The 24,554-nt window shown below is 38.8% G+C and overlaps 1 protein-coding gene across 1 annotated transcript in view; it reads right to left on the bottom strand.

Annotated features, from left to right (window-relative positions):
• Abcb7 (ATP binding cassette subfamily B member 7) overlaps positions 1–24,554 on the bottom strand; it is a 145,808-nt gene that overhangs the window by 81,014 nt on the left and 40,240 nt on the right. The window lies entirely within an intron of this gene.

Here is a 24,554-nt window from a genome sequence, read left to right on the forward strand (position 1 = left end):
TTTGTTTAAAGCTAAATAATACCCCATTGCATGTGCACACACACCAATTTCTGCTTCCAGGTACTTTATGTATTGAGTACTATGAGCAATGCTTCAATGAACATGGGAGTGCCAGCATCTCTGTGACATGCCAAATTTATATCCTTATGGTATACAACCATAAGCAAGATTGCTGGACCATAACAGTTTCAATTTTGATGAAATCAAAACCCCCATACATAGCAGCTATAACAATTTATGATCCTATAAACAGTATACAGTGATTCTCCATTCTCCACAACCTCAGTTATCTATTATCTGGTATTTTCCTGAAAATAGTCATCCTAATGAGTATGATTTCATTGTTGCTTTTATTGGGATTTCCCTGGTGATTGGTGATTTTGAACACTTTATCATATAGCTGTTGGCTATTATATTACTTCTTTTTAAACAATGTCTATTCAGATCCTATGCTCATTTGCTACTATGTTGTATGAGAACTCCTAACAGATTTACAATATTGACTACTTATTAGATACATAATTTATAAGTAATTTTTCCCAATTTATAGGTTCCTTTATCACATTGTTGGCTGTTTCACTGCATAAAAGCTTTTTCGTCTAATGTTATCCTATTTATTTTAATTTTGATTGTCTACATTTGTGATGTCACAGGCAAAAAGTAGTTACCAAGGCTAAGTCAAGGACATTCTCTTGCTTTCCTTTAAGAGCTTCGTTAGCTTCATTCCCTGGATACCCACAGGCCATTCTGGTCATAGAAACAGATAGGCTGAGTCCAGATCTTCACCTCTTCCTCCCCTCTTCACAATCCAGTTCCCAGCTTTATGCCCAGCCCTGGAGCAGACAACCTGCTGCAGCCTCCCCAACTCCCATCTCCAATGGACCACACAAATCTTCCTCTATTGTTCCTCCCAATATTCATGGCTTTATACGGCCCCCAAACGTTAGCAGACACTCCCTGGGAACCCCCAGGCCACTCCAGCAAGGGAAGCAGGTAGGCCAGAGGAAAACCTTTACTTCTGCTGCTCCTCCAAACCAAATGCCCCAGTCTCATCCCCAGCTTTGTAGCAGAAGAGCAGTGGCAGCCCCCCCCTCATCTCTAGAGGATTTCAGAGGGTTTCCCCTCTTAACCTTCCTCCCCCACCTCACTGCTTGGTCCCACCTCACACTTTAGCAGTCTCTCCCCGCAGGAACCTTCAGGCTATCCTGGGCAGAAAGCAGCTTGGCTAATTGCAGATCTTCACCTCTTCCTCTGTCCTCCAAGACAAATCCACTACTCTTATCCCCAGCTCTGCAGCAGAACAACAGGCCTCTCTTCCCTCCTGTACCCATCTTCAGTGGATCACAAAGATCTCTCCCTTCAAACTTTCCCCCTACTCACTGCTTTGTCCAAGCCCCAACTCCAGCAGGTACTCCCTGAGAACACAGAGGCCACTAGGCTAAGTTAGAGTAGGCTAACTTGAGGTCCTCCCCTCGCCCTCCATGCCTCCAATCCCACAGTCATCCCTAGTTCTTTGGCAGACCTTCTGCAGTGGCCTCTCCTCATTCTCTGCCCCTATTCCCATGGGACTGAAAAGATCCTGGAGTAACACCCTGCTTTCTTCCCTCTATGTGAAGCCGCTCCACTGCCCGTGCCCATCTCTAAGTCCCAGGTTGCAATAACCACGAACACATTTTACCTGAAACACCTATCAGGGTCTCAGAAGATTTTCCTACAGGAAAGATACAGCTGCTACACACTCCTAAAATCCAGAGAAGAAACAGAAGCAAGGAACAAAACACCTAGCCGGCAAAGACAAGACCAGATATCAGCACCTACAATAACAATTTTTCTAATCCCAGAAACCTAGACACCAGCATAAATATACAATAAAATAACAACCAGGACAATATGGTCTCCACTAGAACTCAACGACCTGATCACAGCAAGCCATGAATATTCCATCATAAGTGAAGCAAAAAAATACCTTAAATTAGCTTTTATGAATATGATAGAGGTCCTTAAAGCAGGAAATGAATAAATGCCTTAATGAAATCTATGAAAACACACACAGTGGGAGGAAATGAATAAAACAGTTCAAAACCCAAAGTAATCAATATAGTAAACCCAAATCAAGGGAAAACTGAAAATAAAAAACTTTAGGAATGCAGACAAGAAACACAGAGGCAACCTGCACCAACACAATACAAGAGATGGAATAGAGAATCTAGGGTATTACAGACATGCCAAAAAAATGGATACCTTAGTGAAATAAAATGTTAAATCTAAGGAATTTCTGGCACAAAACATTCAGAGAATCTGGTATACTATGAAAAGATCAAATATAATGGTGGGAATAAAGGAAGGAGAAGAAATCCAGATGAAAGACACAGAAAATATGTTCAACAAAATCATAGCCTAACTAACTCTCTAACCTAAAGGAGATGGCTGTCAAAGAACAAGAAACATATAGAACGTCAAATAGATTGAATCAAAAAAGAAAGTCCTCTCAGCAACTAACAATCAAAACACTAAACATACAGAACAAAGAAAGTATATTAAAAGCCGCAAGGGAAAACACCAAGTAGCATATACAGGCAGACCTATTAGAATAACAGCTGAGTTCTCAATGGAGACACTATAAAACTATAAGGGCCTGGATAGATGTACTGCGGACTCTAAGCGACCACAGAACCCAGCCCAGTATGCTATGCCCAGCAAAAAATTCAAATACCATAGATGGAAAAAAGACATTCCATGATTAAACCAAATTTAAATACTATCTATCTACAAATTCAGCCCTACAGAAGATGCTAGATGGTAAATTCCAACGTAAAGAAGTTAATTACAGCCATGAAAACACGAGAAATAAATGACTTTAGATCAGCAAAATTAAAAGGGATGCACAAATAATGGGGGAGATAGCCCCAACTAGCCATCTTATCACCAAACTAAGTGTCCAGTTCTAGGATTGGGTTACATCTAATTAAGTTCTTAGCTAAAGGGGTCCCATGGGAACACCCAAACAAGCCAGACCATTCCCAAGACTATACATTGCTCTCCACAAACTGACAACAAGGCCCTATTGCTGAAGACAACACCCACACAACTTATTGAACATGGAGATGTCAAGCTGATAACCACATAGAGCCTTCACTCCCACATTCTGATGTCTTTGGTTCAGGGAGGTACTCTGCAGACTACCAAAAGAGGAATGTACACACCAACCCAGCCACAAACCCTTTTTCTATAATGGTGTACTATCTGCAAGATATGCTAGGGTGATGGTGGCACTGTGCAAGTAATTGACACTGTGTTCACACTATAAGAAAAGAACTTACATCTGACACTGCTTGGGTGACCAAGTACCTGGGACTAGAAACCCATGGACATAGCAGAAAACCCAGGACTGCATTTTATTAAATGAACATAGCAATAAATTGACTCCTAATGACATCCTGCTATACTCATAGGTCAGTGCCTTGCTCAGCCATCATCAGAGAAGCTTCCTACTATAGCAGATGGAGACAAATACAGAGACTCACAGCCAGACATAACGCAGAGAGTGAGAGACGTTGGAACACTCTGTCCTAGAAAACAAGGCTCTCTAAATCAACATGATCAATGCTCATATGAACTCAGACACTAAAGCAGCATACACAGGGCCTGCAAGGTCATCTAGGTCCTCTGTCCTTACATTATGGCTCCCAGTATAGTTTTATTGATTCCTATATGCAAAAGGAGTGGGTCTCTGATTCTTATGCCTTCTCTTGTGTCTATTTCCTTCTATTGGTTTGTCTTGTCCAACTTCAATATGATAGTTTTTTGGTTTATTTTATATTTTATTTTGTTATATTTTTAAAAAGTGAATGAGAGAGACAGAGAGAAGAAGAAAGAGAAACACACACACACACACCATACACAAACACACAGAGAGGGAGAGGGAGTGGGAGGGGGAGAGAGAGCACATTCAGTCACTATGGTAGATAAAGGTAACAGCTAAACTGTCATTTATATATGCTGGGAAAAGGAAAACTGGTTTTCTCCGATGAAGAAAGGCCTTGTGCTCAGGAGTAGTTAGCCAACATAAAATGGACTCCACAGGGTTTTTGTGTATGTATGTAAGCTTTTTATTTGGTTATAGTTTGGTATGTTTTTTTCTTTTTGGGTAGTATTTTATTTTTTGTCCCCTTATGTGTGTGGTGGTGGGGTTGTTGTGGTTTTTGTTAAACTTGAGTGAGTAGAGAGCAGGAGAGGATATGTAAGAATTTAAGGAAGGGAAAAATAAGTTCAAAATGCATATAAAATTGAAAATTATTTTAAATAATAAAATATTAAAACATTATAATAAAATAATTAGTTATCGTCAAATCTTAAGTTATTTTTCCATTCTCAGGTGATTTTTGTCCATGGTATGAGGATCAAATTTGGGTTTTTTTGCAGGCATATATATATTTCTCTCAACACAATAAGGAGACTACTCTTTGCACAATGAATTGTATATATGTAGGTTCAAGTCTTCCCTTTTTGTTCTATTCCATTGGTCTGTATGTCTGTATTCATGCTAGTACCCTACTGTTTCATCACTGTAGTTTTGCAATACAATTTGAAATTAAGAATCAGGGTGCTTTCAACTTTATTTGTCCCTCTCAAGACTGCTTTCCTTAATCAGAATCTTTCATGATTCCATACATACATTAGGATTGCTATTTTCAAATTTGGTTTTAAAAAATCTACGTATGTACTTGTACTATGTGTGTGTGTGTGTGTGTGTGTGTGTGTGTGTGTGAGAGAGAGAGAGAGAGAGAGAGAGAGAGAGAGAGAGATCAGAATTCAAGCTCAGGGCTCATAACGATGGGCAAACTATTCTAGAACTAGAACTAAGCTACGTCCAATACAATTAACTAGCTTATAATATTGCTTTTGGATAGTATTGACATTTTGGTGTATTAATTCTAATCTATGAATACCACACAGCATATATTTCCCTTTACTTCTGTCATCTACTTCTTTTTTCAATATCTAACAATTTTGAATAATCTTTCATCTCCTTGTTTATATTTATTCCTGTACCTATTCCATGGTGAAGTATTTTACTCTTTTTCAAGGCTACAATAAGTGAGAGTTCTTGAGTTCCTTTTCCAAGTAGTAAAGAGTTGATGGTTTGCAGGCATACAATCACTTACACAACTACTCATCATGGCTGCTGAAGTATTAAAGCAGCAACAGATAATACATGAATGAATGTCGTGAGTTCCCATAAAACTTAATTGTGAGCAATGAAATCTGAATTTCATTTGAGTATAATTCATCAGAATATATTTTCTTTTGATTGTTTCCCTTACGGCTAAAAATTGTTTTAAAACTGCTTAGCACATAAGTCATACATAAGCTCAATCTGACACAACTGCTATAAATTGCTGAGTTGTTGAACTGTGCTCTAGATAATCTCCTTCAACCTCTAAGGACACAGGGGGAGGAAGAGTGAAAGTCTCTGTCAGCTGGGAAAAAAAATACAAATGCATAACAACATGTGTCTGAACATGATGAAACCTATCACTTTATATGCTAAGCTAAAGTTTTTCATGAAAAACATGACCATTAGCAGGCTGACAAGATGGTTCAGATTGATGATTCAATTCCCAGGTTCTACACATTAGAAGGGAACTGACCCCCACTGACAAGCCAGTCTGCCTCAACCTTGGGCTTCAAAGCTATCTTACAGTAAGAGAAACTAACTTCATTCCTCTTAATGATTAAATCAATTTCTCAAAGATTGGCCTATGCCTGCCTGTAACATTAACTACAAATGGTCTGTGTTGTCTGTTCTAGGAAACAGCAACCATGCCTTTGCTTTAAAAAGTTGTTAGGACCACCTTGTAAGCCTGTGTTTGTTTCAAGAGGTTGTTATGACCATGTTATGCTAATGCTCAACTCCTGTAACCCTTCCTATTTGCCTGCCAAATCCCCCACTTGGAAGCCCCCTACTTCAGAGCTATAAAAACCTTTATTTTCCCCATGTCCAATACTGATCTCTTGAACCCCAACTTAGGGAGACATAATCTTGTACATAATTAAAGCTTGCTTTAATTAATTTGGCCATATTTGGGTCAGCGGTCTTTCTCCTCCCATCTGTATAATTAACACCATTACTTGTCCCATGATCTCCCCAAATGTGTCATAGCATATGTGAGATTGACATGAACTTTCTAAAATTCTTGAGATCTTAAGTAAATAAATACAATAAAAGAGAAAGTGTCATCACAAAACACCAATATATAAAAATATGTACAGATTCCCTCTCTTCCTGAAGTATTTTTCCTTTTATTTTCTAATTTTTATTATTTCTGAAACATAACATCAGCAGAAAATCCTATTTATCAAAGATTCCTCACAGAAACTGGAATGCCCAGTTAGGTAAACTTCTGGAAAGTAAGCTGCTTAGTCATTTACCTGTGCAACATGATTTTGTCAACATGAAACGTAACCACTATTCCTTATGTTGTAGCTAACGGTATAGAATCCCACAGTGCTTGACGGAAGACTAAAAATAAATTACAAAGCGTTTGTCTGTGAAAGCCAGTGATCTGGCTAAGACTGTAGCTCGGTGGTGTGTGCTGGCCTGCCTAGCATTTGCAAGGCTCCTGGTTCATTTGACAGAATCACAAAAAATTAAGTAGTACACAAGTCAGAAAGAACTGATTTTAAGAAGGAAACTAAGCAGCAATCACAATGCTGCACCAAGTAAATTTACTGAGAGCTCAGTTAACAATCAAATATTTCACTCGGCTAAGATCCCAAGAATTTTAGAAAGTTCTTATCAATCTCACACTACTCCTAAGGTTTCCAGCCATACTATGTTTATATATAGAATGGAGTCACTATTACACATTTTTACACATTATTACACATTTCCATCTGCAGCAGAATCCTGAGATAATATGAAAAAATTCAAAGAATATGGAATTGGGCCTATTTTGGGTACTTAACAGTTTCATATTTGGGCAATATGATAGCCTTACTCTTTTTATTTACTTAGAAGAGAATCCTCAAACAACATTTCTAACTCTCATTTCCATAGCTGTTATGGAAGATCTACCACATTGTTTAGTTATTTTTTAATAAATGCTCATTTATGTGTGTTGCTTTCTATATATGTGTTAGACTGCTACTAATGACTAAATTACCTGGAAAATTACCCTAAATTCATAGAAGACAGCATTTTTCTTTTATGTGGGTCATTTTACCAGGCTTACTATACAGCTCATAACCAAAATGCCTCGATTCTCCTTATAAGCAAATGCTGATACATGGTATCACTTTGGTATAAAATTCAAGATATATTTGTTTATATTTTTTTATTAACTGAGTATTTTTATATACATTTCAATGTTATTCCTTTCCTGCTCTCCGGCAAACATCCCTCCCCCCCCTCCCCTTCCTTATGGTGTTCTCCCAACCTCCCCCATTGCTGCCCTCTCCCCAACAGTCTAGTTCACTAGGGGTTCAGTCTTAGCAGGACCCAGGGCTTCCCTTCCACTGGTGCTCTTATTAGGATATTCATTGCAACCACGAGGTCAGAGTCCAGGGTCAGTCCATGTATAGTCTTTGGGTAGTGGCTTAGTCCCTGAAGCTCTGGTTGGTTGGCATTGCTGTACATATGGGGGTCTCGAGCCCTTCAAGCTCTTCCAGTTCTTTTCTCTGATTCCTTCAACAGGGTCCTGCTTCAGTTCAGTGGTTTCCTGCTGGCATACGCCTGTATTTGCTGTATTCTGGCTGTGTCTCTCATGAGCGATCTGCACTTCACATTTTGATCATCCGCTTGAGTTTCATTTGTTCTAGGCATCTAGGGTAACTCAAGCATTTGGGCTAATAGCCACTTATCAATGAGTACATACCATGTATGTCTTTCTGTGATTGGGTTAGCTCACTCAGGATGATATTTTCCAGTTCCAACCATTTGCCTACGAATTTCATAAAGTCATTGTTTTTGATAGCTGAGTAATATTCCATTGTGTAGATGTACCACATTTTCTGTATCCATTCCTCTGTTGAAGGGCATCTGGGTTCTTTCCAGCTTCTGGCTATTATAAATAAGGCTGCAATGAACATAGTGGAGCACATGACTTTTTTATATGTTGGGGCATCTTTTGGGTATATGCCCAGGAGAGGTATAGCTGATCCTCAGGCAGTTCAATGTCCAATTTTCTGAGGAACCTCCAGACTGATTTCCAGAATGGTTGTAGCAGTCTGCAACCCCACCAACAATGGAGGAGTGTTCCCTTTTCTCCACATCCTCGCCAGCATTTGCTGTCACCTGAGTTTTTGATCTTAGCCATTCTCACTGGTGTGAGGTGAAATCTCAGGTTTGTTTTGATTTGCATTTCCCTGATGACTAAAGATGTTGAACATTTCTTTAGGTGTTTCTCAGCCATTCGGCATTCCTCAGCTGTGAATTCTTTGTTTAGCTCTGAACCCCATTTTTTAATAGGGTTATTTGTCTCCTTGCTGTCTAACTTTTCAGTTCTTTGTATATTTTGGATATAAGGCCTCTATCTGTTGTAGGATTGGTAAAGATCTTTTCCCAATCTGTTGGTTGCCGTTTTGTCCTAACCACAGTGTCCTTTGCCTTACAGAAGCTTTGCAGTTTTATGAGATCCCATTTGTCGATTCTTGATCTTAGAGCATAAGCCATTGGTGTTTTGTTCAGGAAATTTTTTCCAGTGCCCATGTGTTCCAGATGCTTCCCTAGTTTTTCTTCTATTAGTTTGAGTGTGTCTGGTTTGATGTGGAGGTCCTTGATCCACTTGGACTTAAGCTTTGTACAGGGTGATAAGCATGGATCGATCTGCATTCTTCTACATGTTGACCTCCAGTTGAACCAGCACCATTTGCTGAAAATGCTATCTTTTTCCATTGGATGGATTTGGCTCCTTTGTCAAAAAATCAAGTGACCATAGGTGTGGGGTTCATTTCTGGTCTTCAATTCTGTTCCATTGGTCTATCTGTCTGTCTCTGTACCAATACCATGCAGTTTTTATCACTATTGCTCTGTAATACTGCTTGAGTTCAGGGATAGTGATTCCCCTGAAGTCCTTTTTTATTGTTGAGGATAGTTTTAGCTATCCTGGGTTTTTTGTTATTCCAGATGAATTTGCAAATTGTTCTGTCTAACTCTTTGAAGAATTGATTGGTATTTTGATGGGGATTGCATTGAATCTGTAGATCGCTTTTGGTAAAATGGCCATTTTTACTATATTAATCCTGCCAATCCATGAGCATGGGAGATCTTTCCACCTTCTGAGGTCTTCTTCAATTTCTTTCTTCAGTGTCTTGAAGTTCTTATTGTACAGATCTTTTACTTGCTTGGTTAAAGTCACACCGAGGTATTTTATATTATTTGGGTCTATTATGAAGGGTGTCGTTTCCCTAATTTCTTTTTCGGCTTGTTTCTCTTTTGTGTAGAGGAAGGCTACTGATTTATTTGAGTTAATTTTATACCCAGCCACTTTGCTGAAGGTGTTTGTCGGGTTTAGTAGTTCTCTGGTGGAACTTTTGGGATCACTTAAATATACTATCATATCATCTGCAAATAGTGATATTTTGGCTTCTTCTTTTCTAATCTGTATCCCCTTGATCTCCTTTTTGTTGTCTGATTGCTCTGGCTAGAACTTCAAGAACTATATTGAATAAGTAGGGAGAGAGGGCAGCCTTGTCTAGTCCCTGATTTTAGTGGGATTGCTTCAAGTTTCTCCATTTAGTTTAATGTTAGCAACTGGTTTGCTGTATATGGCTTTTACTATGTTTAGGTATGGGCCGTGTATTCCTATTCTTTCCAGGACTTTTATCATGAAGGGGTGTTGAATTTTGTCAAATGCTTTCAGCATCTAATGAAATGATCATGGGTTTTGTTCTTTCAGTTTGTTTATATAATGGATCACGTTGATGGTTTTCCAGATATTAAACCATCCCTGCATGCCTGGGATGAAGCTTCACTTGATCATGGTGGATGATTGTTTTGATGTGCTCTTGGATTCGGGTTTGCCAGAATTTTGTTGAGTATTTTTAAGCCAATGTTCATAAGGGAAATTGGTCTGAAGTTCTCTTTCTTTGTTGGGTCTTTGTGTGGTTTAGGTATAAGAGTAATTGTGGCTTCAGAAGGAATTCGTAGTGCTCCATCTGTTTCAATTTTGTGGAATAGTTTGATAATATTGGTATGAGGTCTTCTATGAAGGTCTGATAGAATTCTGCACTAAACCCGCCTGACCTGGGCTCTTTTTGGTTGGGAGACCTTTAATGACTGCTTCTATTTCCTTAGGAGTTATGGGGTTGTTTAACTGGTTTATCTGTTCCTGATTTAACTTCGGTACCTGGTATCTGTCTAGGAAATTGTCCATTTCCTGTAGATTTTCAAGTTTTGTTGAATATAGGCTTTTATAGTAAGATCTAATGATTTTTTGAATTTCCTCTGAATCTGTAGTTATGTCTCCCTTTTCATTTCTGATTTTGTTAATTTGGACACACTCTCTGTGTCCTCTCGTTAGTCTGGCTAGGGTTTTATCTATCTTGTTGATTTTCTCAAAGAACCAACTTTTGGTTCTGTTGATTCTTTCTATGGTCCTTTTTGTTTCTACTTGGTTGATTTCAGCTCTGAGTTTGATTATTTCCTGCCTTCTACCCCTCTTGGCTGCATTTGCTTCCTTTTGTCTGGAGCTTTTAGATGTGCTGTCAAGCTGCAGACATATGCTCTTTCCTGTTTCTTTCTGCAGGCACTCAGCGCTATGAGTTTTCCTCTTAGCACAGCTTTCATCGTGTCCCATAAGTTTGGGTATGTTGTACCTTCATTTTCATTAAATTCTAAAAAGTTTTTAATTTCTTTCTTTATTTCTTCCTTGACCAGGTTATCATTGAGTAGAGCATTGTTCAGTTTCCACGTTTATGTGGGCATTCTTCCCTATTGTTATTGAAGACCAGCTTTAGGCCGTGGTGGTCCGATAGCACGATGGGATTATTTCTATCTTTCTGTATCTGTTGAGGCCTGTTTTTTTGACCAATTATATGGTCAATTTTGGAGAAAGTACCATGAGGAGCTGAGAAGAAGGTATATCCTTTTGCTTTTAGGGTAGAACGCTCTATAAATATCCGTTAAGTCCATTTGGCTCATGACTTCTCTTAGTCTGTCTACGCCTCTGTTTAATTTCTGTTTCCATGATCTGTCCATTGATGAGAGTGGGGTGTTGAAATCTCCTACTATTATTGTGTGAGGTGCAATGTGTTTTGAGCTTTAGTAAGGTTTCTTTTTATTTATGTAGGTGCCCTTGTATTTGGGGGCATAGATATTTAGGATTGAGAGTTCATCTTGGTGGATTTTTCCTTTGATGAATATAAAGTGTCCTTCCTTATCTTTTTTTTGATGACTTTTTAGTTGAAATTGATTTTATTTGATATTAGAATGGCTACTCCAGCTTGCTTCTTCAGACCATTTGCTTGGAAAGTTGTTTCCAGCCTTTCACTCTGAGGTAGTGTCTGTCTTTGTCTCTGAGGTGTGTTTCCTGTAGGCAGCAGAATGCAGGGTCCTCGCTATGTATCCAGTTTGTTAATCTATGTCTTTTATTGGGGAGTTGAGGCCATTGATGTTGAGAGATATTAAGAATAGTGATTATTGCTTCCTGTTATATTCATATTTGGATGTGAGGTTGTGTTTGTGTGCTTTTCTTGTCTTTGTTTTTTTGCTATGTCGATTAGTTTTTTGCCTCTTCTTGGGTATAGCTTGCCTCCTTATGTTGGGCTTTACCATTTATTATCCTTTGTAGTGCTGGATTTGTAGAAAGATATTGTGTAAATTTGGTTTTGTCATGGAATATCTTGGTTTCTCCATCTATGTTAATTGAGAGTTTTGCAGGATACAGTAGCCTGGGCTGGCATTTGTGTTCTCTTAGGGTCTGTATGACATCAGTCCAGGATCTTCTGGCCTTCATAGTTTCTGGCAGAAGTCTGGTGTGATTCTGATAGGTCTGCCTTTATATGTTACTTGACCTTTTTCCCTTACTGCTTTTAATATTCTTTTCTTTATTTTGAGCGCTTAGTGTTTTGACTATTATGTGACGGAGGTGTTTTTTTTCTGGTCCAATCTATTTGGAGTTCTGTAGGCTTTTGTATGCCTATGGGTATCTCTTTTTTTTAGGTTAGGAAGTTTTCTTCTATGATTTTGTTGAAGATATTTACTGGTCCTTTGAGCTGGGAGTCTTCACTCTTTCTATACCTATTATCCTTAGGTTTGATCTTCTCATTGAGTCCTGATTTCCTGTATGTTTTGGACCAGTAGCTTTTTCCGCTTTTACATTATCTTTGACAGTTGAGTCAATGATTTCTATGGAATCTTCTGCTCCTGAGATTCTCTTTCCATCTCTTGTATTCTGTTGGTGAAGCTTGTATCTACAGCCCTTGTCTCTTCTTTTGGTTTTCTATATCCAGGGTTATTTCCATGTGTTCTTTTCTTGATTGCTTCTATTTCCATTTTTAATTCCTTCAACTGTTTGTTTGTGTTTTCCTGGAATTCTTTCAGGATTTTTTTGCATTCCTCTCTGTAGGCTTCTACTTGTTTATTTGTTTTCCTGTGTTTCTAAGGGAGTTCTTCACGCCTTTTCTTGAAGTCCTCCAGCATCATGATCAAATATGATTTTTAAACTAGATCTTGTTTTTCTGGTGTGTTTGGATATTCCATGTTTGTTTTGGTGGGAGAATTGGGCTCCGATGATGCCATGTAGTCTTGGTTTCTGTTGCTTGTGTTCCTGCGCTTGCCTCTCGCCATCAGATTATCTCTAGTGTTACTTTGTTCTGCTAATTCTGACAGTGGCTAGACTGTCCTATAAGCCTGTGTGTCAGGAGTGCTGTAGACCTGTTTTACTGTTTTCTTTCAGCCAGTTATGGGGACAGAGTGTTCTGCTTTTGTGTGTGTAGTTTTGTCCTCTACAGGTCTTCAGCTGTTCCTGTGGGCCTGTGTCTTGAGTTCACCAGGCAGGTCACTTGCAGCAGAAAAGTTGGTCTTACCTGTGGTCCCGAGGCTCAAGTTCGCTCAAGGGGTGCTGCCCACGGGCTCTCTGAGGTGGCAGCAACCGGGAAGATCTGCGCTTGCCTCTTCCGGGAGCCTCCGGCACCAGGGTTCCAGATGGCCTCCGTGTTTTCCTCTGAATCAGCAATGTGTGTAGAGAGCAGTCTCTTCTGGTTTCCTTGCAGAGGCGCATCTGCCTCTCTGAAGGTTTAGCTCTCCTTCCCACGGGATTTGGGGGCAGAGAACTGTTTATCCGGTCTGTTTCCTTCAGGTTCCGGCGGTGTCTCAGGCAGGGCTCCTGCCTCACCTGGGCCCTCTCCCACGGGAGCCCAGAGGCCTTATACAGTTTCCTCTTGGGCCAGGGATGTGGGCAGGGGTGGGCAGTGTTGGTGGTCTCTTCTGCTCTGCAGCCTCAGGAGTTCCCACCTGACCAGTCGGTAAGGTATCTCTCCCACCTGAAAGCTCCTTTCTACTAAACAAAGAATTCACACCTGAGGAATACCGAATGGCTGAGAAGCACCTACAGAAATGTTCAACATCTTTAGTCATCAGGGAAATACAAATCAAAACAACCCTGAGATTCCACCTCACACCAGTCAGAAAGGCTAAGATCAAAAACTCAGGTGACAACAGATGCTGGTGAGGATGTGGAGAAAGGGACACTCCTCCATTGATGGTGGGACTGCAAGCTAGTACAACCATTCTGGAAATCAGTCTGGAGGTTCCTCAGAATATTGGACATTGTGCTACCTGAGGACCCAACTATACCTCTCCTGGGCATATACCCAAAAGTTGCTCCAACATACAACAAAGACATATGCTCCACTATGTTCACAGCAGCCTTATTTATAATAGCCAGAAGCTGGAAAGAACTCAGATGTCTTTCGAGAGAGGAATGAATACAGAAAATGTGGTACATCTACACAATGGAGTACTGTTCATCTATCAAAAATAATGACTTCATGAAATTCATAGGCAAATGGATAGAACTAGAAAATATCATCCTGAGTGAGATAACCCAGTCACAAAAGAACACACATGGTATGGACTCACTGATAAATGGATATTAGCCCCAAAGTTTGAAATATCTAAGGAAAAATTCACAGATCATATGAAGTCCAAGAAGAAGGAAGACCAAAATGTGGGTGCTTCATTCCTTCTTAGAAGGGAAAACAAAATATTCATGAGAGGAAACACAGAGACAAAGAGTGGAGCATGGGCTGAAGGTCATCCAGAGACTGCCCCGCCTGGGGATCCATCCTATATACAGCCTCCAAACCCAGTCACTATTGCTGATACCAAGAAGTGCTTGCTGACAGGAGCCTGATATGGGTGTGTCCTGAGAGGCTATGCCAGAGCCTTACTGATACAGATGAGGATGCTTGCAGCTAACCATCAGACTGAGCACAGGGACCCCAATGGAGGAGTTAGAGAAAGGACAGTGCCGAAGGAGTTTGCAACCCCATAGGAAGAACAACAACCAGACCACACCAGAGCTCCCAGGAACTAAACCACCAACCAATGAGTACACTTGGAGGGACCTATGACTCTAGACACGTATGTAGTAGTAGATGGCATTGTCCCGCATCACTAGGAGGAAAAGGTCTTGGTACTGTGAAGTCTTTTTTTTCCCAATGTAGGGTAATGCCTACAATGTAGGGTAATGTAGGGTGTTGAGGTTGGAATGGGTGGGTGGGAGTGGGAGTATCCTCACAGAAGCAGGGAGAGGGGGGACGGGATATGGTTGAAGGAGGAAAGGGGATAACATTTGAAATGTAAAACATAAAATATCCAAGAAAAATAAAATTAAAAAAAAGAGGTAAAAACAGACCTTTGATGTAATTTCTGATACCATTCTGCTATTCCCCTCAAAATGGTACCTTCTGTCTCCTTCTAACCCATTTTTTTGTTTCTTTTTTATGTTCATTGATTGTTCTTCTTGTTTTTAATTGATAGTTTTGTGTTGCGAATGCCAGTCAAGCCTGAGGAAGGTGGTAACCCTTATTCCATTATCTCCTCATAGCTAATTATACAAGAACATAGAACAAAATGGACTGTCTTTTTCTGATAAAAGTAATATATCACCCAAACCAACTGAATCAGCTTCTCCAATAAAAAAACAGGGAACTTTTCCAAAATATATCACAAAATCGCCCTCAAAACAAACATACAGAAAAAATGTCTTAATTTTGCTCCCTCTCATTTTTTTTCTGTAGGTCTATTTAAGCCCTGAAAATCTGTCACTTTTTCTTCTAAAATATCAACTCTTTTCAACTGCACCTCAAAAATTCTCAAGGTGACCATAATTCATACAACAGTTAAAACACTTGTTTTCACGTAATGCCAGGAAGAAATCTGACAGCTCTCCTAGAAGCATTTTAAGAGCTGAAATTTTAAAACTGCCTTGAAAAGAAGTACCCAGAGCCTCTAAGTCACTTTAGAATGCTTTAACAGTAAACAAATCTTGGACCAGGGAGATGCTCAGCAGGTAAAAGCACTTGCTGCACAAGCCTAATGACCTTAGTTTGAGCGCCTGAACCCATGCAAAAAGTCAGGTGCCACAGCTCACATCTATAATTTCAGCACTCCTACAACGAGATGGGAAATTTGCCCAGATGCTAGTAGGCTAGCTAATGTATGCTGTGCAGTGAAAGAAATAAGGCCCAGTCTCAATGCGATGGAAGGTGACAACAAAATCCCAAAAGCTCTCTGACTCCTACATGCATTCTCCCTTCCTCTCTGTCTCTGTCTCTCTCTGTCTCTGTCTGTCTTCTTGCTCTCTCTCTCTCTCTCTCTCTCTCTCTCTCTCTCTCTCTCTCTCTCTCTCTCACACACACACACACACACACACACACAATTTCAAATAAAGAGTAAGCAAACAGTATTTTAAATTGTCCAAACAATTTTGTTAAATGGAGCTCACTTTTGCAATATAAAAAAACCAATGGGTTTTGTCTTAGGACATTGGACAGAACAATGATTTCAAAATACATGGTCTTTATGTTTTTAGCCTAAAAGAGAAAGATGCAAAAAATAAATGCCACAGTAACACAAATATTATGAGATAATACCTTGACTACCTTACTACCTTCATCTACCCTAAAAATCCTGCTAGATTTTTATTGTTCAGAACAATATAGCAAATCTGTTGAAAAATGTAGTATTTTATTACATTACATAGTCTCATTTTGATCTCAACTTGCTAAGGTATGCTTAATTATATAGACTGCTTATTAGGAATAGCTATTCTATAATCACTGTAGTAGAAATAACTATGACCACTACTCCTAAGTACATGCTACTGGGCAAGCACAAGGCACAATATTACATCATTTCCTTCTTATCATACCCCTATAATGTAGGATCCTATTGCTGCCGCTGCTGTTGTTAATATTCCCATTTCCAGGCCAGAAAACCAGGCTCAAAAGCTGCTTGCTTAAGGCTATACTGTCAATAAGCAGCAGCCGGAATATATCCATCCTTAACCCTATCACTACAGCAATATCAGCAATTCACTTGAACGAGTGAATTTAGAAATCAGTAATTGTCTTGCAACATCTAGGCTGATTTTTCTGTTAATAAGGCACCTCTCATGAAAAGTAAGCTTACAAAAATTGTCACACATGAATCAACTTTTAAGTGAACTCTGAAGCCTAGTGAAAAACTAAAAACAACCCAAGAACATCATGAAAAAAAGAAAGCTGTTGTGAATTCTCAGAAAATAGTATGTGAGATTTGTGCTTACTCACACATAAGCTGCATCTTCCACACGCCTAGAGCCTACACTTCAAGCATGGCTTACTGGACCACAAGGGAAAATACTGTCTGTAGGCTCATTGAACTGTGGTTACACATTTTGATCTGGCAGGTTCCTGAAACACAGATTCACGGGCTTACCAAACTAAGCTGAACCTGGACTGGCCTTCTGTGATCATTTGTTGAAATTATATAAAGCCATGTGCCTGAGGCAAGAAGGGACACTAAAAATCCTAGGAAGAAAGAGGCCAGGAGAAGATAAGGGCTTTGAAAACAGAATGGAAATATTAGCTACTGGAAGGAACAATAAATAAAGGGACTCTATATTAGTATCTATTTAATACGCCAGAAGAAAAGCCGAAATGGAAAGAAATATTTACAAAAAAATGCCAAAAATTAAAGGTGAAAGAACTCATACTTAGAAGAGGTCATAAAATAACTACCTTAAAAGTAAAAACAAATTCTTTCAAAATAAGATGAAAAGAAATTAAGAAAATAATAAAAGATATGACATAAACCAAATTGTGTAAACTCAGAATAGGATTAGAGAACCTGAAAAAGATTAGAAAATAATATTTTAGAAGCTCAAATCTGGAAAAAACAAGAATAAATAAACACTGATTCACCCCATAAGGAAGGGTGGTTTGATAGAGCTCAGCGCTTTGTCTAGCACATTGTCTAGCACTAGAGACCATCAGCACTACAAAAAAATCAAAAACAAAAAAGGCAAGTGTAAAAAGAAAATGTTAAAAATCAGAAAAAAGCATGGCAGAAAAAGGATTCCAGATAAAATGACACAACTGAACATAGGCAAAGAGGACCTAGAACAATATCCACAAAGGAGAAAAATGAAAGAACACATCCCAATTCCAATAGGTACCACAAAACTACAGGAATCAGGACAATGGTATAGCTTGATAGACTAGAACTGATATTTCAGAAGTAAATATGTAAACATTTTAGGTTAATTGATTTTTGTATGGATGCCACGAACATAAAAGTAGACAAAAAACTGTTTTTCATCAAATACTCTCAGTATAATCATATTCACATACAAAACTATCAAAATATCCTACATACCTAACTGACAGAATATGAAACATAAAACATAAAAGAAAGCACACCGAGGATCTGATCACAATCTTAGGTTACGCAAAAGTTTATCATACAAGATATCATGAGCATTAGCAATAAAAGGAAACACTTGGATAAAGTAAACATAGTCAAAAAGTAAAACCTTTGTGCTTCAAATTATGAGACAATTCACAGGAGAATAAGCATGCAAATTTTATCACTGGCAAGGGAAATATCAAAAATATAAAATATGCATTTATAACATGAGAAAGGAAAACCAAACATAAAAAAATTTTAATAGATGTTTTTTCCAAAAAAGGTTCTAGAAAAGCCTAAGATGCTCAAAAACCATTAGCCATTAGGAGACTGCAAGTTGAAATGATTAAAACACCACTCCACGTCTAGCTGAAATACGAAGGACAACTCACAAGGATTGGAGAAACTGGAACGGAGAATCCTTTTACACACAGGACTCCCTTCTTCATCTCTAGGAGCACATTTCTACTGCCTCTGAACAGTACCAAACCTTATGCAAACAGTTTCATTCTTATAGTAGATCTTCACAACTTCAACTTACATATATTTTTATTCTGTAGTAAGTTGTAAATTTTCACCTTTTACTGCTCTGAGGCTTAACATATTATTAGCATATTCAAATTGCCAGACTCACCACTCTAGTGCTTTGTTAGATAGTACTAAATAAGAATTACTTGCAGGTAAGCAGTGTGACACTGTGATCTATCAGATAATCCAAGAAGCTAAATGATTATTGGGCGGTGGCACATAAAGTATAGACAAGGCAGTGTTATGGTGTGAATGCAAGATGCCCACAACAAGTTTATATGATTGAACACTTAGTCCCCAGGTAGTGGGCACTGTTTAGAAAAGTAGTGAAAGCTTTGGGGCACAAGTAGGTCACTATGGAGTAAGCATTATAGAGGATAGGGGCCACTGTTCATTGCCCAAGCTTTCTGGTCTATGCGAAGTGAAATGCAACACTGCAAGCTGCACTGCTATGGACAGGAGCTAGTTCTAGTACGAGGCTTTCATTGACATGATGGACTGCATACTCTCAGTGCTAAGCAACATAAACCTCTCCTCCCCTAAGTTGCTTGTGTTGTTATGGATTTTGTCACAGCCAAAGGAAAGTAATTAAAACAACAAAAAGGATGATCCATGTAGTGACACTCTAGCACTAGTCTTCCTTACACTACTAAGAATGGCACATAAAACTTAGGAAGCATTTCTTTCAAGCTTTCCATTTTGGATTTTCAGAATGAAAGTGAGCAAATATAACTGAAACTTCAGAAATAGAAGTGCAGATGAGGAGGTATACATACATGATGTCTGAGAGGGAAAAAAGGAAGATGTATTCTGCAGCTACACAGATTTGTATGTATACATACAGATACATATACCCATACACAAGGTCTAAGTGGGTGATTCGGTTAGTCAAATATATGTTTAGTTCCTTTTCTTTTACTGTTGTCTACTTTAGAATTTTTCTTTATAAGTCTTGACAGAGGTCTTCATATATAGTCTTCTACACAAAGTATTAATAATGATAGTAATTAAAGATAATTTGTATATAATTTTCTAGCTATTATAAAAAATTTGATATATAAAGCATATCTCCCTACCCCCCTTCCTCAGCTTCCTTCTTTTCCTTTGCTTTCCCTTCTTCTCATCCTGAGAAAGGATCTTCTTATGTAGCCCAGGCTAGTCTTGAACTCACTTCCCAACAGTGCCTCAACCTCCTAAGCACTACACCTCGCTTCTAAGAGTCTTTTGAAAGACCTCAAGGTAATTCTGATTTAGCTATTACAACACCTAAACTCAAGCCCACATTTGTGAACCACACCTACACACAACTGAAATTTCATCTTCTTAAAACCCTATAAAACTTTTGACCTAACCAGGCGTGCTGGTTCATGCCTAGAATGTTAAGTCCAAGGCCAGCCTGGGTTACAGACAGACACATTCCAGGCCGGTTTGGGATATATAGGGAAACTGTGTCTGAAAAATTCTCTTCCTACAAGGGAAAAAGTTCACCCTTCTGTTGATTCCTCAAGTGACGCACTATTAACTACAACATCTGGGATCACTCGTCTGCTTCTGCACCAACCTGAACACCAACTAATCTTTGATCTCCACGATTTCAGTTTTGCTGTTGTTTTTGCTGAGGCTGGGAACTAGGTCTTCATTCAGGCGTTATCACTCACCCACTTACTTTCTTTTAAATTATTTTTATTTTATATGTATGGTTGTTTTGCCTGCATGTATGTAGGTACGTGTAGAGGCTAGAAGAGGGTGTTGGATCCCCTGGAAGTGGAATTACAGGCAACTGTGAGCTGCCATGTGGGTGCTAGGGCTTGAAACTGGGTACTGTGCAAGAGTAGCTATCGTCCTCAACAGCTGAGCCATCTCTCCAGGTTCTAACCTTTTAAACCACAGTTCTCTTAGCTCCATTTCATAAAGTCAGCACTTAATTCAAAATGACACAAATAGACACTCCTGACCAATAGGTTCCATGCTCATGATTCATTCAACCCAGGATCAACCTGCATTTATACTAAGATATAAGGATTTTCCCCAGTTAGTCCCTAAAAAGTCAAGTATAACAGTGACTTACAAAGCATTTACATGTATCAAGTAATCTAGAAATTGTGTAAAATATACAGAAAGATAATTGCTGATGCAACTACTATGATATTTTTCATAAGGAATTTAAGTATCAGAAAATCTTAGTGTTCCCCTACCAGGGCTCCCATAAATCATGGTCCCAATCCTTTACAGATACATGCTTTGAATTTTTATAGATATCAGGTCTCTTGCCTAAATGTTTTCTCCCTTGCTATTTAGTTAAATCCATCCATCCCTCAAGGCAGGATGTGGAAAGGAAAAAAGAGTCTAGAATCAATAATATCATTAGACAGCAGAAATCAAGGCCAAAAGTCAGGCTTTGTTGGCATATATGTGGAACCCTAGTGCTTTCTCAGGAGGCTGAGAAACATGGCAAATTCCAGGCCAGCTTGGGCTATAGACTGAGACTTTCAAAGAACAAGAGCAAAGAAACCAAGGCCAAATTCTTTCTCTTATCATTTTCCCTCCCTCTGTAGCAAATTCTTGTAGTCTTCAAAACTTTACTCTGGAACTGTTAGAGTTAGGAAAAGAAGTAGAAGCTCTATGACCATGACCTAACCTTGTAAAGGTTAAAAACACGTAACTTCCATACATTCAGTATACACTGTGGAGCACAGGACAAACAAGCTAAAGTCACCTCCTGCATGTGTGCATCTTATAATTCTGTCAAGCCTCATGGGCAGAAAGCAGCTCAGATTCTAGCAGCTGCTTCCCTGAGAAGCTGGAAGGATACAGCAAAAGGGAAATGATAACTGGGATCTTAAACTGCATGTTTATTTGACATACTGCAGTATCACAAAAACAAGGCAGGTTCATTACAGAACATTTGGAAAACAGAACAGAAAATAATAACCATGCATCTATCATCTTATCACCCAAAGACAGACAATTCTTTTTTATTTGGGTAGGATTTCTTTTAACCATCTTTCCCTCCCTTCCTCCCTCCCTCCCTCCCTCCTCCCTCCTTCCTTCCTTCCTTCCTTCCCTTCCTTCCTATCTTTGTTCTTCCTTCCTATCTTCCCTCTCTCCTTTTCCTTTCCTTTGAGACATGGTCTCTCTCTCCATCACCCTGGCTGTCCTGGAACTCACTATGTAGATCAGTCCAACCTCAAATTTACAACAAACATCTGCCTTTGCCTTCCAAGTGCTGGGATTAAAGGCATGAACCAACATAACCAGTTTAATCTTATTTCTCATACATACAATTTTTCATAGTTGAAGGACTGGAGAATGCTAATTACCCTATTCTGATCATTACACATTGCATATGTACTGAATTATCAGTGTACCGCATGAATATGTATAAGTAGTATGTGTCAATTAAAAATTAAATTTGAGAGCTGGAAAGATGGCTCAATGATTAGGAGCATTGGCTGCTCTTCCAGAGGACCTAGGTTCAATTCCCAGCAACCACATGGCAGCTCATCACTGTCTGTTACTCCAGCTCCAGGAGTTTCTACACCTTCACACAGATATACATACATGCAGATAAAACACCAATGCACATAAAGCAAAAAAATTAATTTAATTTGATCCAAACACAATGTAATATTAGCACTGGGAATTTAGAAGATTTTGAGTTCAAGGCTAGCCTCAGATTTTAATTTTAAATATTAAAATCATTTGGCCTATTGAATTTTGTGTCCTGGTTTGCTTGTCTTCTTTTAATATTCATGTGTATGTGACACAGAGAAAAGAACATACTTCGTGGTTGCACAGAAGATTCAGTAAGTAAAATGTTTGCTACACAACTGTAAGTAAGTTTGTATCTCCAGTGTCCAAGTAAAAACGTCCTGTAAGGGTCTATATCTGGCAAGCCCAGCACAGGGCAGGGAGAAAAGCTGACCCTTGGACACTGTTGGACAGCCAGTATATTGAAGTGAGTGAGCTCCAGATTCAGTGAGAGACAACACTTCAAAATTTAAGATGAAGGTAGGCCATGCATCACCATTGCCTACTAAGCTCCCATGTCCCTCACCAGCCCTGAAGCTATTTTTATACTCCCAAGCCTAACTCTTAGTTCAGCAGTTCAAGCACTGGCTGCCCCTGGCCTACCTCCTGCACTGTCTCAATTTGCAGAAGGCTAGAATCTCACTTCAGATATACATCAAAAAAAGAAATTTGCATGCCTAGCTCAGGTCACAAAAATACAAATAATATGAAAGGCCAGGATGATTTGTTCCCCTCAAACCCACTAGCCCTAATGAACCCCAGAACTTTTTTAAAATCACAAATTTTATCAAAGAATTCTAGTTTAAAGAAGACATAAGTGGAGCTTAATGAAATTAAGTAGGATGATGAGGAAATACAAATATACAGAGTGATAAAGAATGAAGAAAATTCAGGATTTGAAAACTAAATTGAGTAAAGAGACAAATACTGAGGAGAACTCAGGCTGAAATGAAGATGGAAGTGGAAAATTTAATGGCCCACCTAGAAAACTCAGGAAAGCCTTACCAGTAGAATGTGTCAAATAGAAAAAAATCAGGATGTGAAAATAAAGTAGATAAACAGAATCACTCAAGCAAAGATTATGAAAAAAATAAATAAAAGGAGCACATAAGAACTCTGGGACACTATGAAAGGACCAAAGCTCTGAGGGCTGAAATAATCATTATTGATTCTACTACATTTTTGTGGCACCACATGGGAAGCTATTCTATATTTTGTTCAGCCTTCAATCTAGATAAAGAATTAAAATGTAAAGAAAAAAATGACACACTACTCCCTCAGAAATGTCATGCCAATACATCTCCATTAACAGTGTCTAAGAGTTATTTCATTACACCAACACTGGCATGGGTAGATTTTTTATCAATATTCACCTAATGCTCACTATAAATTTGAAGTATATTAAGAATATATTAGAGCTTATATATAATGGTATGTTGTATCTAACATGCAATAATACTAGAGTTTTTACTTATTCACTTTACTATCCCCTCCCCATCACCCCTCCCCCATCCTCCCACTCCTCCTTCTCCTCTGGGCAGGTGAGGGCCCCCTGAATATCCCCCACCCTGGCACTCCAAGTCTCTTCGAGACTAGGCACTTCCTCTCCACTGAGGTTAGAGAAGGCAGCCAAGCTAGTAGAACAGATCCTATGGATCTATTCTATGATGGTCAATAGGACTGACTGAAAAGATTTTTCCACTTTTTGCCTGGTTGGTTGGCTACTTCGTTTGCAGTACTGAGGGGCAAACCTACTGCCTATGGGGTAGGCTAATGTTCCTCCACTGGGCAATACCAAATAGCTTACTTTATGGCCGGTTTTACCTCCTTTCTGATGTTGCCAATGAAACTGATCATCTTGTCATGTATTTAGTGACTATGCATTTCATGATTCTTGTTCTATGAATAGCCTGCCTAACTCTTTGTTTTTACTTGAATTTTTGATGTTCTCAAAAAGTTTTATTTATATAAGTTCTTTATATGTTATGTACACCAATATATTATTTAGCTGGGCCTAGCTGGTATTAAACATTTAGGATTTCCAGTCATCTTTGACAAAGATATTTTCTACAGGCTGGGCATGGGTACCATGCACCTTTAATCCCAGCACTCAGGAGGCAGAAGCAGGTGGATCTCTGTGGGTTCAAGGCTAGGGAATTCCAGGACAGCAAGGACTACACAGAGAATCCCTGTCTCAAAAATTTCGCCTCATCAAATTTGTTCATTTTATTTATTCCTTTGTTCTTATTCTTTAAAATCCATTCTTTTTCTGAGAATAAATGCGTTTATCAGTTCTTTGCATTATTTCAAGGTTTGATGTGCTCTTTACTAACTAATCCATGAACAGTTTGGGGTTGGTACTAAGATCTAACTCTAGTGATATGGATACTGAAGAATGTACCAACATCTATATCCTTGTCATTTCATATTTGCTCATGGTAATGTGCCTGACTATTCATAAGCTATTATCACATTATTTATTCTACAATATAGTCTAATAGCTGATGGAATCACTTTCTCCTTTCAAATGTACCTGCATTATATAACTATTCCAAAATTTTCTTAGCTTACTTCCCTAGCTTACTTTTCCAGAGAAGTT

This window comes from Rattus rattus, chromosome X (genome assembly GCF_011064425.1).
Source record: "Rattus rattus isolate New Zealand chromosome X, Rrattus_CSIRO_v1, whole genome shotgun sequence".
Classification (NCBI taxonomy): Eukaryota; Metazoa; Chordata; class Mammalia; order Rodentia; family Muridae; genus Rattus; species Rattus rattus.